A 15,952-nucleotide genomic window follows, 5' to 3' on the forward strand; every position below is an offset into this window, starting at 1 on the left:
GAACAGGTATGTACTTAACCCTCGGGTTGAAAAATCGATATAACAACAATATGGTAAGATGATAAATGAAAATGTGATATGAATGTCTTGGTGATGATTATGCAAATGATGTTTTATGTTTGCTTATATGGTTATGTTACTTGCTATTTGCATGTGAACTTATTAACCATTTATGCTTACTCCCTCCTTTTCATTCCTTGTAGTTTTGACAAGCCAGCTCGGAAATCGGGAACGGTCGGAGGCTCGCTCACACTATCTGTATAGCATCTTGACATAATGGCTTGTATATTTTCAGTATGGCATGTATAGCATTATAATCATTTTGTATATATGGTCTTATGATATGGTTATTGAGTGGTATGGAAATTCTTGGTAATGATTAGCCATTGGAATGGCTAATCATGATCATATTTGGTGCTATGTACATCAAATTGCTAGCTAATCCATGGAAACCATGAAATAGGTAAAATTTACCATAAAATAGATTCAGATAGCAGTAGTGATGTGAATTTGAAAAATCACTAAAAATAGTAGAAATGGAATTAAATAATGAATAAGTTATGGAATCTAAGCTTGATGAGTCTATTTTCATATGGAAGAAGCGAAACAGGTATATGAGTTATATTTTATGAGATGTTTAAATTTTTGTGTAACAGGGCCAAAGCGATTTCTGGATCCCCTATTCTGACTTTGGAAATTCACCATAAATTGTAAAAAGGTAATTAGAAGTCATTCTTTATATGTACAGATTCCTTATTGAGTCTAGTTTTATTAGAAACAAACGTCATAGTCATTGAAGCTCTGTAGAGGGAGATATCTGATTCATAATACACAGAGGTCAGAGTAGTCGAACCCTGAAATAGGGGAGACTTTAACTAATAAACTGTACTAATTGGCCCGAAAAAAATTCTAGAAAAAAATTAGTAGATATATATATGAGTCTAGTTTCAGGAAAAATTTACGAAATTGGTTTCGAGTTTTGGAACTCGAGATATGATTTTTAAAGCGACTGTGATGCAGTTAGCCAGCTTGTCTGGAAATTTTAAAATGAATTGTATGAGCTGTTTAAGTAATGAATTAAGTCCGTTAACACCTCGTGTTCGACTCCGGCAATGGTCTCGGGTACGGGGCGTTACATAAGGCGACTTGTTATTTTTATTATATGTTTAATGCTTAAATAAACATGAAAATGTGTTGATTTGAATGTTATGTTACATTGATTATGTATGTAAATTATATGGACATTGCAATGAATGAAATGATATATGTTGGAAATTATTAAGAAGGATTATATTCTGTTTGAATATTGAATTGTATGAAAATATCCATAATCCCGAAATTGAGTGAAAAGAATTATAATCCGTTCGAATACTGAATTCCGATGGATAAGGAATTCCGATGGATAATTTATTCCTCACGTAAAATGCCATCCTGTGTGTGTTGCAGAAAGGATTTAGCCTGGATGAGTAATCCATTGACCTCAGTGTAGAAAGGATTTAGCCCGGACAGGTAATCCTAAAACGAGCCTATCGATCATATGTTTCAATTAGGATTTAGCCTGGACTGGTAATCCTAATTGACTGGATTTAGTCTGGACTAGTAGTCCAGATTAGACTCTGTAGGGAATTCTTTGTCATAAAGAGAATTTAACCTAGACTGGTAATCCGACAAAGCCGTTAGAGTACATGGCATAGCTAGAATTTAGCCTGGACTGGTAATTCTATTGTAAAAGATGTGGCTCGAGAGTGTACCGAAAGGGTACTACTGAATATGAATTGACAGTCAGTAATTGTACATCTAGAGTGTACTAAATGACGAAATATTCATGGGAATTAAATGATTGAATAGATAATGTACATGTAAATGACACGAGAAATATGAATTTGAAGGCGTACATGATATACATGTGACTAACTTGTTGATTGAGTGTAGGTATTTAGTAAAAATTACCTTGATCGATGGAATGTATGGTTAAGTATGCCCATGAGAAATAATGACTTTTATATTGAGCTCTATTGTGTAAATGAGTATGGGATCCATGAAATAGTGAGTTCATGATTAGTTGGAAACTATTTTATGATAGTTATCATTGCATTGCACTACAATAGTTTTGGACAGCAGTAGTAGTCCGAATTTGAAAATCCATCAAAAAATTTGGAAGATGAATTAGAGGCTTAATAAAATATGAAATTAAATCTTATTGAGTCTAGTTTCACATATAGGAAACATTGTAAGCAAAAAAATTTCATATTATGAGATATTTGAAATTTTGTGAGACAGGGTCAGAATGATTTCGGGCTCCCCAGTCTTAACTTTGGAAAATCATTAAAAATCTTATTAAAATAATTATGGGTTACAATTAACATTACTAAATACTTAATGAGTCTATTTTCAATAGAAATAGACGAGAACATCATCTGAATATTATACTTTGAGATAATTAATTTTTAGTAAAAAAAGGTCAAAGCTATCAAACGGCAGAACAGGGGTAACTTTGAAGAATAAACTGTACTTTGGCTAATCCATAAATTCTAAAATTTTTGTGGTAGGAAGATATGTGTGTCTAGTTTCAAATGATTTTAACAGATCATAATTTAGAATTCTGTAGCTCAAGTTATTAATAATTTAGTGACTATGACTCGCGTAGACAGCTTGGCTAGAATACGAATAAATAGTGGGATTAAGTGCAATTATGATTGTTTTACCTTGAGATCATGATGTGAGAATTTGTAGAACCAAATTAATAAATTACTTATTATTTTCATACAGATTTACTAAGCTATATGGTTTACCCCGCTCCTTTTCATTTCTTTCGTGCTGTCAAGTTATCTTGGGGTTGGAGATCGTCGACGGCAGCATCACACTATCAAATTATCAATTTTGGGGTATCGATAAACCTTAAATGTTTTCAAGTGAGTGGCATGTATAGAGACTTAGTCCTTTGTGTTATGTGTTAAATGGTTTGGCCAAATGTATTGGCCTATAATGATTCAAGTGTATATAGCCATGAGATGTGGCTTATATTGGTTATGGGTTTGTCAACCTATTTATCCATGTGCAATGTGCTAACACCTTGAAATGTGATTATGTGCTTATATGTACCGAGATCTTGAGTGTTGTGGTTATACTTGTTTGCTATCATTAAGTTGAAGTTAATTAGTATGATGATAATCGTGGTATTAAAGTATAAGTGGTATTATAATAGACATGGCCAAATGAGTATGAGAAACACAAGCATGATGACATGCAAATGTTATCTTTGTAACTTAATTGAGGATGTTCAATCTTTAATTGGATACCATGGTCTATTCCTTTGATGTTGTATAAGTGTGTGAGGGATTGTGGCTGACTAAGGCTTGGAAAATAGCCTAAGTGTTGGCCACATGGACAAAGATCCGGCCGTGTGTCTCTGCTGTGTGGAAGACACAGCCTAGCACACGGGCGTGTCTCTTCGCCGTTTGACCTTAAAATATTGCTAACGTCATGAACAAAGAGTTACACTGGCTGAGGACACAAGCGTGTCTGAGTCACACGGGCATGTCACTCTCCAAAACTAGAAAATTTTCTAAGGGTTATAAAAAAATTCGTCAGTTCTCGATTTTGTCTTGAACCACCCTCGATGTATGTTTTGGGTCTCGTAGGCCCATATAAGGGACATTATGAATATGAATGGATGTTTGTAATTTGAACAAAAAATTTTTATGGCTTGGTTTTAGATAATTGTGTACATTTAAGTCCGAAAATGCCTCGTACCCTGTCCCGGCCTCAGACTTGAGTAAGGGGTGCTACACACGCCCGTGTGACCTTGGCACTTGCCCATGCTGCAAGCCGTGTTCGACCCCGTGTAACTCTTTGACTTGTGCACACGGCCATGTCACATGCCCGTGTACTAGGCCGTGTGGTTAATTAATTCAATTTGAAATTAGGTGTAGGTTTCACAAGGCCAAGACACACGCCCGTGTTCTTGGTCGTGTAGCACACATAGCTGAGACACATTCCCGTTCTCAATTCTGAGCATTTTTTTCTCGAATTTAAGGTACAGGGGACACACGGCCTAACCACACGCCCATGTACCAGGCCGTGTGTCACACATGGTCTAGACACACACCCGTGTGGACAAATTAAAGTCATTTCTAGCTTCATTTCTCACCCAAACTTACACCAAAGGTCTGCACTTAAAACTCACCTCCAATACCAACCATTTCAAGCATTTAAATTAAGCAAACTCTATATTTTAGCAAGGTATGTCATTACCTGCATATATGTTTATAAATTTACCTTGGTTTAACTTAGGCATCAACATCATTTGATCACATATACTTAACATAACACATGTGCATCTATCATAATAACCTACTTAGTCATACCAAAATAAACCATCACTAGCCATTCTAACGGCTAGGTTACAAAACATCATTTTCAAGCCACTATTGGCCAAGTTGTCCTATACATGACATTAAACCAAAATGATTCTACTATAAATACAAAAAATAGCTAGTAGATAGTGTGATGATGCTCCAATGATCTCCAACCTTCGTGAGTTTCGAGTACCATAAAACAAGGGAAAATAAAACGGAGTAAGCATTACAAGCTTAGTAAGTTCGTATAACGGAAACTAAACTTACCAATCCTGTTTATTAAATCTAAGCATACAGTATCATGTTTTCATTAATTTGGCATAAGTGCCTAAACATATGTATTCAATCAAACATGTTAGTCACAAAATTTTCATATCAATCAAGTAAACATAGATGAGCTCTTCATACTATTTTCCTTCAAGTCATCATTCATTTCATTCCATAATTCTCTTATCATGCTAAGAAGTTTTGTGTCCGTTGAATCATTGAAATTCCGATGGATACTCAAGTAGTACACTGGAGGTGTATGATTTGTTAACCCGTCAATTCTTTTTCAAGAGTACCATTAGGGAACTTAATCGAGGAACACACTCTTGAGTCATATATCGTATAACAAGATTACCAGTCCAGGCTTTACCCTAATTGTAACATATACTCGAGAGGTATTATATCAGGATTACCGGTCAGGCTAAATCCTTTCCATAATGAGGTCTATAGGATAACTCGTCCAAGCTAAATCCTATCAGCGACAAATGCAGGGCCTCATTCATTTTGGGAAACCACATATGTTCATCGGAATTCAATATTCAATCGGGACATAACCCTTTTCACCATTTTCAAGCATGTATTAATTTCTCATATTGTAACATCCAAGTATATCACATAAATGATAATCACATTTCAGACAATCACAACATTTAATTTAACATAATTACATGCTTGATTAAGTTACACGAACTTAGCTCAAAACTTGATCGCGTGTAAAATCTACTAATCCGAAACCTTTTCTTTTCCTCGATCTAACCTCGAATTTTTATTGTCTGGATCGATATAAATAACTTCAATCATCAATTTCATACAATTCATACTCATTTGGACTAAATTTACATCCTAGGCAAAATTATCATTTTGCCCCTAACTTTTTCCATAAATTCTAATTTCATCCCTAGGCTCAAAAAATGAAACTTGTGCAGTTTACTCCCTATTCCAAGCCTAACCAAAATCCCATTACAAAAATTACAGCAAATGTATTAACAAAAATTCAGCATTTTTCTTCAATTTCACAATTTTACATTTTAGTCCCTAAATCATGTTTTCATCAAAAATCACTTTGTAAAAATTGTTTATCTATCAACAATCTTTTATTTTCTACTAAAAATTTCTAGTTTTCAGCATATTCATCCATGACCTAAACTTTTCAAATTAATCCTCCAAATATATAGATTAAGTTATCCCAGTTTCAAAAATATCAAAATTACTAAAAACGAGATAAGGAAACTTACCCAATTAAGCCATGAAAGTTTCTTCCCTCTCTCCTAGGTTTTCCATGTATTAAAGGTTGAAGAAGATGAGAAAATAAGCTGATATTTTATTTTCATCTTTTAATTAATTAAATATTTTTCAAATTTACATACTTTTCTTTACTGATCTAATTACCATATAAGGACTTCTAGTTTTGAATTCCATAGCTATTTAATACTTATAGCTACTAGAATTCAACTTTCGCATTTTATGCGATTTAATCCTTCTCGTAATTAAACACTTAATCAATAAAATTTTCGTATCAAAATTTTCGCACGACATGTATATCATAATACGGAACATATAAAAAAATAAAAAAACCTTTATTTCTGGATCGGATTTGTGGTCCAGAAGCCACTATTCCGATTTCAATGAAATTGGGCTATTACAAAGAGCTTGAAGTAAAAATGTTTATTTGCAGTGTATTATTTATATTATGTTTCACATTATTTAGGAATGTTAAATTTTGAAAAGTACGGTGTCATGTTCTTGTGTTTTGTATATCTAATACCTTCAAAAAAATTTGTTGACATAAATTATCACATTCGAATTGGTGTTCATAGCTAATTTGAGGGAAGTATAAAGAAAGGCCTACGAACAAAATGAACAAAAGAATGTTTGTTGGCAAAAGAATGTTACATGTACTAAAATATTGGATATTTGACATTGTATGTCATGTTCAAAATAGTAACTAACAAAATGACCCTAGACCAACATAGTTTTCTATAGCAGTAATGATCTACCACATCAATTTCTTACATATACCATCATTGTTATACTAACTTCAAGCAAGTCCCAGAAGCCTGAAATACAAAAACTATCTTAAGCAACTATTCCATGTAATGGCAAAGGAAACTTATCTTAACCAACTATTTCAACAACCAAACAAATGGTTTAGTCAGAACAACATCTCAATTCACAACATTCATAACATTCTCAAATTTCAACCAGTTGGTACTTTCAATACATAATCATCAACATGACTTTCATATAGCAAATATACACAACATACCAAAAGATCAATTATATGTATTTGCAAACCAAGTATACCAAAATAAACCAAAATCACATGGCTATACATTGAACCAAAACAACATAAGACATATAGGCCACATTAGCCAAAACACCTATACATACCATTTAACCCAAAATGTAAAGTCTAAGTACCAAAATAGAGTTTGATAGTACAACACGATCTCTGACAACTTCCAAAATCGAGCGAGCTTCTGAACCACTAGAATAAAACATAGGAAAATAAGCAGAGTAAGCAATTAAGCTTAGTAAGTTCGAATAATGCGAATTAAACTTACTAATCGAACAACATTTAGGTAAGTAAACCCAAATCATGATACAATTCAATTTGGCCAAAGCCTATAATACAATCCATAATCCCATTGGTTATATATTCACATAAAACAAGAATCCTGTAGGAGCTCGTTAATTAATTGAATTCCATATAAACATGTATCAAATATCAACCATTTCCATATAATTACTAGTACTTATCCATATCAATCTCATATAATCTCATAATATAACTATGCCCGTTGAACCACTTAGAGTCTCATTAGATACGCGAGGGGCATACCCAACGTATACTAAACAGTAATCCGTCAATTCTTATAAATGTATGCTCCTAAGAGCAATAACCAATAAGCTCCTTCAAGCTGGGTATTGGTAAGCTCTACCGAGCAGCAAATCGATAAGCTCATACGAGCTGTGGTGAGTCCGCTACAAATGCAGGATCTCAACCAAAACGATAACCCTAATGACATGTCATTTATATCTTACGAATTTCTAACGTTCAAATGAGAATTGGTATTTCTCGTATGTCGATAGTTATGCATTTGATAATTATACATAATAATTAAATCCATTCACATAGGTACAATTCAATTAAAGAATATAAATACTCAATTTAATTACATGAACTTACCTCGAACTTGTATGACAAGAAACGGTCGTTTCATCGATAACTTTATCCTTTCCCCGATCTAATTCTGTACGTTGCTTTTCTTGATATATATAATCAAATTTTACCAATTTAATAATTATTCTATTCAATTCAGTCCAATTTCATAATATGGTAAAATGACCATTTTGCCACTAATATTTGACTTCTATACAAATTAGTCCCTAAGCTCAGAAAAAATGAAATTCAGGAAATCTCAGTACACCCAAGCCTAGCCGAAACTTATATGTGCTTATCACAGCCCATCAATCATAATTTCACACGTTTATCACCAACTTTTCATTTTTCACAACTTAACCCTTAATTGATAATTTCATTAAAAATCCTTTAACAAAAGTTGTTTATTTAACAACCAAGATTCATTTTCTTACATTAAACTTCAAAAATAACCAAAATGCTCTCATGGAAAAACCCTAGACTTTCCATTATCTTGCAAATTAGCCCCCTAATTAGCTATCTTAAGCTACAAGAGTTTCAAAAACATAAAAAATCAACAAAAACAACCACCAACATAACTTACATGCAAGAGTATAGCTTGGCTAAAATTTTCAAGCTTCCATGGCTATTTCTTGTTGATAGAAACGGCTGGTGAAGAAGATGATGAAAAAGATGATAGCTAGCCTTTGCTTTATTTTTATTTTATCAATTAAATCACCTAATATCACCTAACATTACAATTTTTTTATAATTTCTCTCCATGTACATCCACTAACTCAATTAGAGGTCTAATTACTCAATAAAAACCTCTACTTTAATGTTCTATAGCTATTTGAGACCTTTAGCTAATAGAACACAACTTTCGTACTTTATGCGATTTAGCCCTATTTCACAAATTGAGCGTACAAACGGTAAAATTTCTTAACGAAATTTTTATACCATAATTTTAACTTGCTATAGACCATAAAATAATATTAAAATAAATTTTATGACCTCAAATTTGTGGTCCCAAAGCCACTATTCCAATTTCACCGAAAATGGGTCGTTACACTGATATACCATCCTTTTTTGGCTTCTAGTTCTTGTACTTGTACTAGATAGACAAAAAAAATCACAACCCCAAATTAGATTTAAATATTTTTGGAACTTGATAGTAAAAAGTGTTTATGATATACCTTTGATCTGGTTCTGTTAGGTTGATTGCATAATCTTCTGTTGTTCTTTTTCGGCTTCTAGCTCTTATATTCGTACCAGCTTGAGAAAAAAATGCAAAACCCAAATTAGATTTAAATATCTTGGAACTTGACAGTGAAAAAATGTTTACGATATACTTGTGATCCAGTTGTGTTAGGTTGAATGCATGATCTTCTGTTGTGACCCTTACCACCACATTTCCTGCATTTTATAATTAGATTAGCCCTACTGAGTTGCCCATGCCTCACTTTTTTTGATTTTTTTTTTGTTCTATTCTTCTTTGGCCTACCAAGCATTATTTTCTCAATTTGAGGAAGCACGGGCTCAATACCAAATTTTTCTCCACTCATGTGACCCATTTAAGGGTTGTAAAGCATATGCATATGCTTTCATATATGTCTCCTTGTGGTAGTACCTATGTAAATAGTCATCATGTTCTTATTCAAGATGTCATATAGCAGAGCAGGCATAGGGACAAGGGATCCCAGATAATTTCCAGCTTCGAAAATTGCAGGTTTTATCCTCTACATTTACTATGTATTATTTTTTGCCTTTCTTAACTTTACACCCATTTTCCTCTTTCCAGATTATCTTCTACTCAACACATTCCTTCTTACTGTGATCAAAATTTTGCTTTTTTAGTGGACCACAATTGTATTTCCATAAACTACATTATTTCCCCTTATCCATTATTCTGATCATCATTGTAACCTTAATTTCCTTCAACATGGTTATTATGATGCTCTTGAAACTAAACTCCACGATGTTGGAGTTAAATGCTTCACAGAGGTTATTGTCAACAATATCTGACATCGAGTACATCCCTCGAAAGGTATTGGTCCAAACTTTCAAATTCTTAAAGAACAACTCATTTACAACACCTTCATCAATCTTATACAATTCTTCTTTGTTTTGTTCCCACTCCCGCTCTATTGTAGACTTCGCAATTCTCCAAAAAACAAATTCATATGCATTTGCTTTCTTCCTACCAACAAGTTTGATAAGACATGCTTAGCACAAATTCGTGTTCTACTCTAGGTAGAATGTCATTAATGGTTACCTCAAACCTTACAAATTAATTTACAAAAGAAAAGTAAAACATCAGTAATAAATTGGTGCAAAAAAATAACATTGTTTACCTTTTGATATATCCAAACTCATCTTCCATTCATAAGTTTGTTGTCAAAAGTCTCAGTGCATTCCCCCTTAAGAATACCCCAGGAAACTGAGTACATTTGATTGTTTCCATCTCTCCTAATAGCAAATAACATCTCACCCATGAATGGACCTTTTAAGAAGCAACCATTCAAACCTAGTATAGGTTTGCACCCTTCTTTCCAACCTTTTTTCAATACTTCAAAATAGATATAAACCTCTTGAAATGTTATGGAGATTCAGGTGTGATTCTATTCACTGTCATTTTTATAGTACTTCTGAGATTCTTCAGTCTCAACTGATCAGCATAATCCCACAACATAGCAAATCCATCTACGAAGTTTCCTGCCAACTTATCCTTCACCATTTTCTTGGCCCTTCTACACCTTATCATATTAACATGCATATGCATTTCTGAAGCTACCCTTCATTGTATCTACCTTAGCTTCATTTTTGGGTGGTCCTTAATAGTAGCTTCAAAATGCTCTAGAATTACTTTTACATTAACCATTTTATTTCTAAAACTAACTCAACAGTTGTGCTCATCATTAAAATATTTCACTTGCATTCACCTAGACATGTTGTTGTAACTTGAAAATATTCCCTATTTACACTTTTTAGATGCAATGCATTTAATTCTAACTTTATTTGGTTTATTCCTGACTATCTTAATTTCCCTTCTACAACATATTGAGTACTTACGAATTGCGGATTTGAATTGATCACCATCATTAAACAGCATCCCAATACAGAAGAGTGGACTTGCTGAGTTTGGATTGTTAGTGGGGAACCTACTTCTTCTATACAAGCATTAGGGCTGTCCTTATCATCTGACCCAAGTATGCTCCAATAATCATCACTATCAAAATATTCAATCATATTTCTCTCTTCTTCTCTGCCAACTCTATCATTTAGTCCTTCACCATCGACTTCTTTAGGGACCTCAACCTCAAACTGCTCTCCAAAGGTTTCACTTTCAATCTGATCAACTATTGTTTCCTTATCTTTCCCAATGGTTTTCCCCTACACTTCCCTCAACTTTTGTCTAGCTTCTTGAAGCTCCTCACCACCATCACCATCTAAAAAGTACATCACCTTTATCACATAAACATATGCATCCTCTAAATCACTATCACTTTCATCCTCAACCCCCTCATCATCAAATTCTTCAACACTACTATTTAAACCTCTATCGCCCTATTCTAACCCTTCAACAGATGCATCTAAACCATCTAAAGCTTAACATGCAGCATCACTTTTACCCCCTTTACAGCCAACAATTTCAACACCTTCCCCATTTAAACCTTCAACACCCTCACCACCTTCACCACTCTTACCACCCAGACTGATAGCAACCTCAATACCCTTACCACCTTTACCACCTTCAACCTCACCACGATAATTGCCAACAACCTCAACACCCTGCCTATTTAAACCTATAACACTCTCACCATCTTCACCACCCTCAATCTCACCACCTTTATTGCCAGCAACCTCAATACCCTCACCATATTGATTACCACCACAAAAACCTTCTACAGTAACTACAGCTAACAGTAAATCATCATTAGCAAAAATAGCAGTGTCAATCTCATGCTCTACATACAAGTATATCTCCTTATGCTTCACATAGTAGCTCAACATGTCAATAGTGGTACTATCATTCCACACAACCCTAAGGTTATCCTGCAAAGTCCTACTGTCAGGTACATAGAAATAAATTAATTGCATTGTATTAAACCCTAGCCAATTTTTAACTATTTTATAGAACTCAAAATATGATATGGTTTCTGGATCCTCTTTAAGCCTCACCAGTTTGCCACCTGAATACCTAACATGGGGATCACATGCAAATTTACCCCCAAGATACAAGTCTTTGTAATATTCCTCCTCTGTAAATTTCTGCAGTTTAAACAATAAAAAAAAACATGCTACAAAAGTTAGAAAACAGTAAGATTCCATACTAACAAACAAACAAAGTGCAGCCAAAAAAGGTATAGACAAACAAAATATTAATATAAACAATACAAAATGCATATAAAGTTAAATGATTTAATAATTATATAATCAAATCAGATAAAGTTTATATATATAATAACATAACAACAAAGAAAAATGGAGGAACCACATCAATAAGTTCACCTACTAAACTATTCCTAGAACTAATACCCCCACCAACCAACATTATAACCCCCACATAAAAATTGCGCACTAAACCAAAAAGTATAACAAAATATGTAGATTGTCAAATGTTGGGGTCGACCACTATCACTATCACTAACGAAATCGAAATCCCTTAACTAATAAACCCAAAAACCAAAAAGTTCTATTGTTTTTAGTCTCTAAATCAAAACACTAAACAAGAAAACTAAAATACACAAAATTCCTTTTCTAATTAATAGCCAAATCAATAAGCCAAAATCAATGACTTAAAAATCGAAAACAATAAACAAAAATCCCAAAATTCAAAAACCCTAAATAAATCCCTATAACACCCCAAAACCCAGCCTAGAAGTTTAAATTGAATCTCAGAGGTTACATTGATCACCGAAGTGATCGTAGGAAAAATTTTAGTTTAACAAGCTAGAAAACAATCGATATTTAAGTTACATAAAACTCTCAGTTGTAAAATCCCAATATTACAAAAAACATTTAATCCAAAAGACGCTTACATCTGTATAACACAACATTTCTTACCACGGTATTCAAAATAAAACTTACAATTCAACTCGTTTATTTAAAAACAAGAAATTTATGAAAATACGTTTAAAGTCAATTGTAAAACGTGGTTGCCCCGAGACCTCCGGCATGCTAAGTCCAGCATTAAAATACGAAAATGTAACTGCAAGGGGAAACACTAAGGGGGTGAGCTACACGAGCTTAGTGTGAGTTTGACACTTCCCAATAGAAAGTAACAACATATGAACACCAAGTCACACAAAGACACTCAATCACAGGTGTTATTCAGTCAGACAGAATACAGTCAAATAATCTTACACCTAGAACACTCAACTAGATGCGTACAAATGCAGTCAAGTAATAAAAACTCACTCATCCAACAAAAATGCATCTCCGTCCCCCGATCACACCCTAAAAGAGTTGTATAAACTCATCCAACCAAACACACCACATAGGATCTCGAAAAGCCCATCCAACCCTACACACCATGTATGTGTACTAAGCCACTCAGATGTTAATACGCAGTAGGGCTAGCATATATGCAGTACAGTGCAACGCGGTAATCTGATGTGCAAACATGTTGCAGCTTCAACTGTCGGATCAGATTATGGTATGCAGCAAAATTGACGTACTAGCGGTACTGTACGGTAAACCGCAACACAAATAAGTTGTAGTAAAACTGCTAGATCAGATCAAAATCAGTCTTCCTTCTCATCACAACAAATACCTAAAATTACTTTAGGCAAATGCATGTATACTAAAAACCTCCCAGAAGCAATGAACACATCGACAGACTATCAGACAGAAACAGATATGTACACACACCTAGCTAACCGGGTTCAGAATAAAACATCTCACAACGGTCACAAATAACACATAAGGTAAAGCACAAATTAGAGTCTTAACTTCCCTCACTAAAGCCTAGCCAAGGGTCAGAATGCATAGACACATTTTTAGATCAAAAACATAAATAGAATTAAAATAGGTGACATAGGACCACACAGTCGCGTGGGGGGTGAACATGCCCGTATGGGAGGAGGCAAATAGCCGTGTGGATGAGGCACAAGCCCGTGTGGGCCAAGGACATGGCTGTGTGGATAGGCCTTGTAACTTTCTGTCCATTTGTGCTAAAGTAAAGTACAGGGCAAACACGACTGTGTGAGGGTCTCATACGCCCGTGTGCCCACTAGACAAGGCCATGTGCCAAAATCGCACACCCGTGTGGGATCTCTAAATCCCTTAATTAGCCATACAGCTGTGTGACACCGAATCACTAAATCTATGATTCCCAAACATACATGCCTGTGTGCCTAGGGGACACGGTCATGTGAAAATCGACAAAAACCCCCAAAACGACCACACAGCAGTGTGGCCAGACCGTGTGGCACCAAATTTTGCCTGAAAACCCTAATTCTTATATGCACATGGCCGTGTAAACCACCCGTGTAGCCACCCGTGTGGTCACGAACCCACACCGAAATTGGCTACCGATCGTGCCTTTGTTTTTGAAACACTCCCCAATCCTTGATTACTAAAAAATATAACAAAATCACACCCAATTCTAAGCTATTTAACGATAATCACCCCTTTCGAATGATCTATTCCACAAGCACACAATGATTTTCCAATTTCACAGAAATAAATCACAATTCGTTAAAGAAAATTTAAAAGGTTCGAAACCCACACCTAGTTCCTGATAAAAAAACGTCTAGATGCTGACTCAACGACGAAGAAACGAAACTTCCCAAAACCATAAACACAACCATTATTTTTTACCAAAAATAAGAAAATAAAGAAAAATCAGAAAAACAGTGAGAGGTGAACGTAAAAAAAAGGAAAATTTAAAATAAATAAATAAATAAAAATAAGACTAAATAATTATTTTTAAACTTAAAGCATATCTACTATTTAACAATATAAAAATATATCACCCAAAACACACACAAGGACTCGAACCCAGAACCCAGAGGTACACTTACAATCACTCAACTACCAGACCAGCAAGCCCATTCTGACACTATAACGCAAAAAATATTCCAAGTGCGTGACCTACTCACTGACCCTTACTAAAGAACCTCAAACTTCTAACCCCAAAAACTGGGGTGTTACAACTCACCCCTCCTTAAAAAAATTTCGTCCCCGAAATTTCTAACTAACAAAACAGTGAGCTAACACAAGCTATACCACCAGGCTCCCGCTGCAGTCTCTAGTCCCGAAGCGTTACCATGCTAGGCTTAAGCCTAGGACCTCATACACACACCCAGAACACTTAACCACTGAAGCAGAAACAAATTTGTCCTATCACACATAATTACTATGCTCTAATCAAAACGTCGAAACATTCACAAACATACCTGTCTCAATGAAGCCGAGGACAGTCTCAGACTCGATGTTCTGTGCACCCACATCAGACACATGCTCCAGTTTTTTCCAACAATAACCCGGATGATGCTTCTATAAGTGCTCACAAAACAGAGCACTCACACCACAATCGGTACCCTCCGCAAAACCTTTACTGCCACTCAAATGCATTCTAACTCGCTTCGCAGACCGAGGCTCTAACCTCAAAGGACTGCAATCTCTTTCCTTCCCACAATCTGCGCACCTTGCTTAAAGCATTTCTCTAGTACTCTCTACCATAGCCTCAAACATTTTCCCTAACATTTCCTTCACTACCCGAGTCAATGCCTCAATACCAAGCTCCGGGTTTTCGCTACCAGAAATTGGTGGAATCGCACTGACCCCCGACTCATGAACAAACACAAGTCCTGGAGAAGCAGATGGCCCATCGCACTCTTTCTTACCTTCAGAATCCATATCGATATTGTACCTGAGCTTAAAGAATAAACTATTTCCAAAATTGAACATAAGCATAAATTTTTAATAAGCTTACAGAAACTATCTTACAATTTTCTAAGTTTTGCATGGACCGACATTAGAGTCTCAGACATGCCATTTCCATAAAAGGTTTTATTTTCCAAACAACAGTCATTTCAGAACACTGTGGTATACTTTTCTGAAAAAATTCTTTAGAACAAACACACACGCATACAGTTGCATAAAACTCAGGCTAAGTTTTTACAAACCTGGCTCTAATACCACTAAGTGTAACACCCTAAAACCCAGCCTGGAAGTT

This window comes from Gossypium hirsutum, chromosome A06 (assembly GCF_007990345.1).
Source record: "Gossypium hirsutum isolate 1008001.06 chromosome A06, Gossypium_hirsutum_v2.1, whole genome shotgun sequence".
NCBI lineage: Eukaryota > Viridiplantae > Streptophyta > Magnoliopsida > Malvales > Malvaceae > Gossypium > Gossypium hirsutum.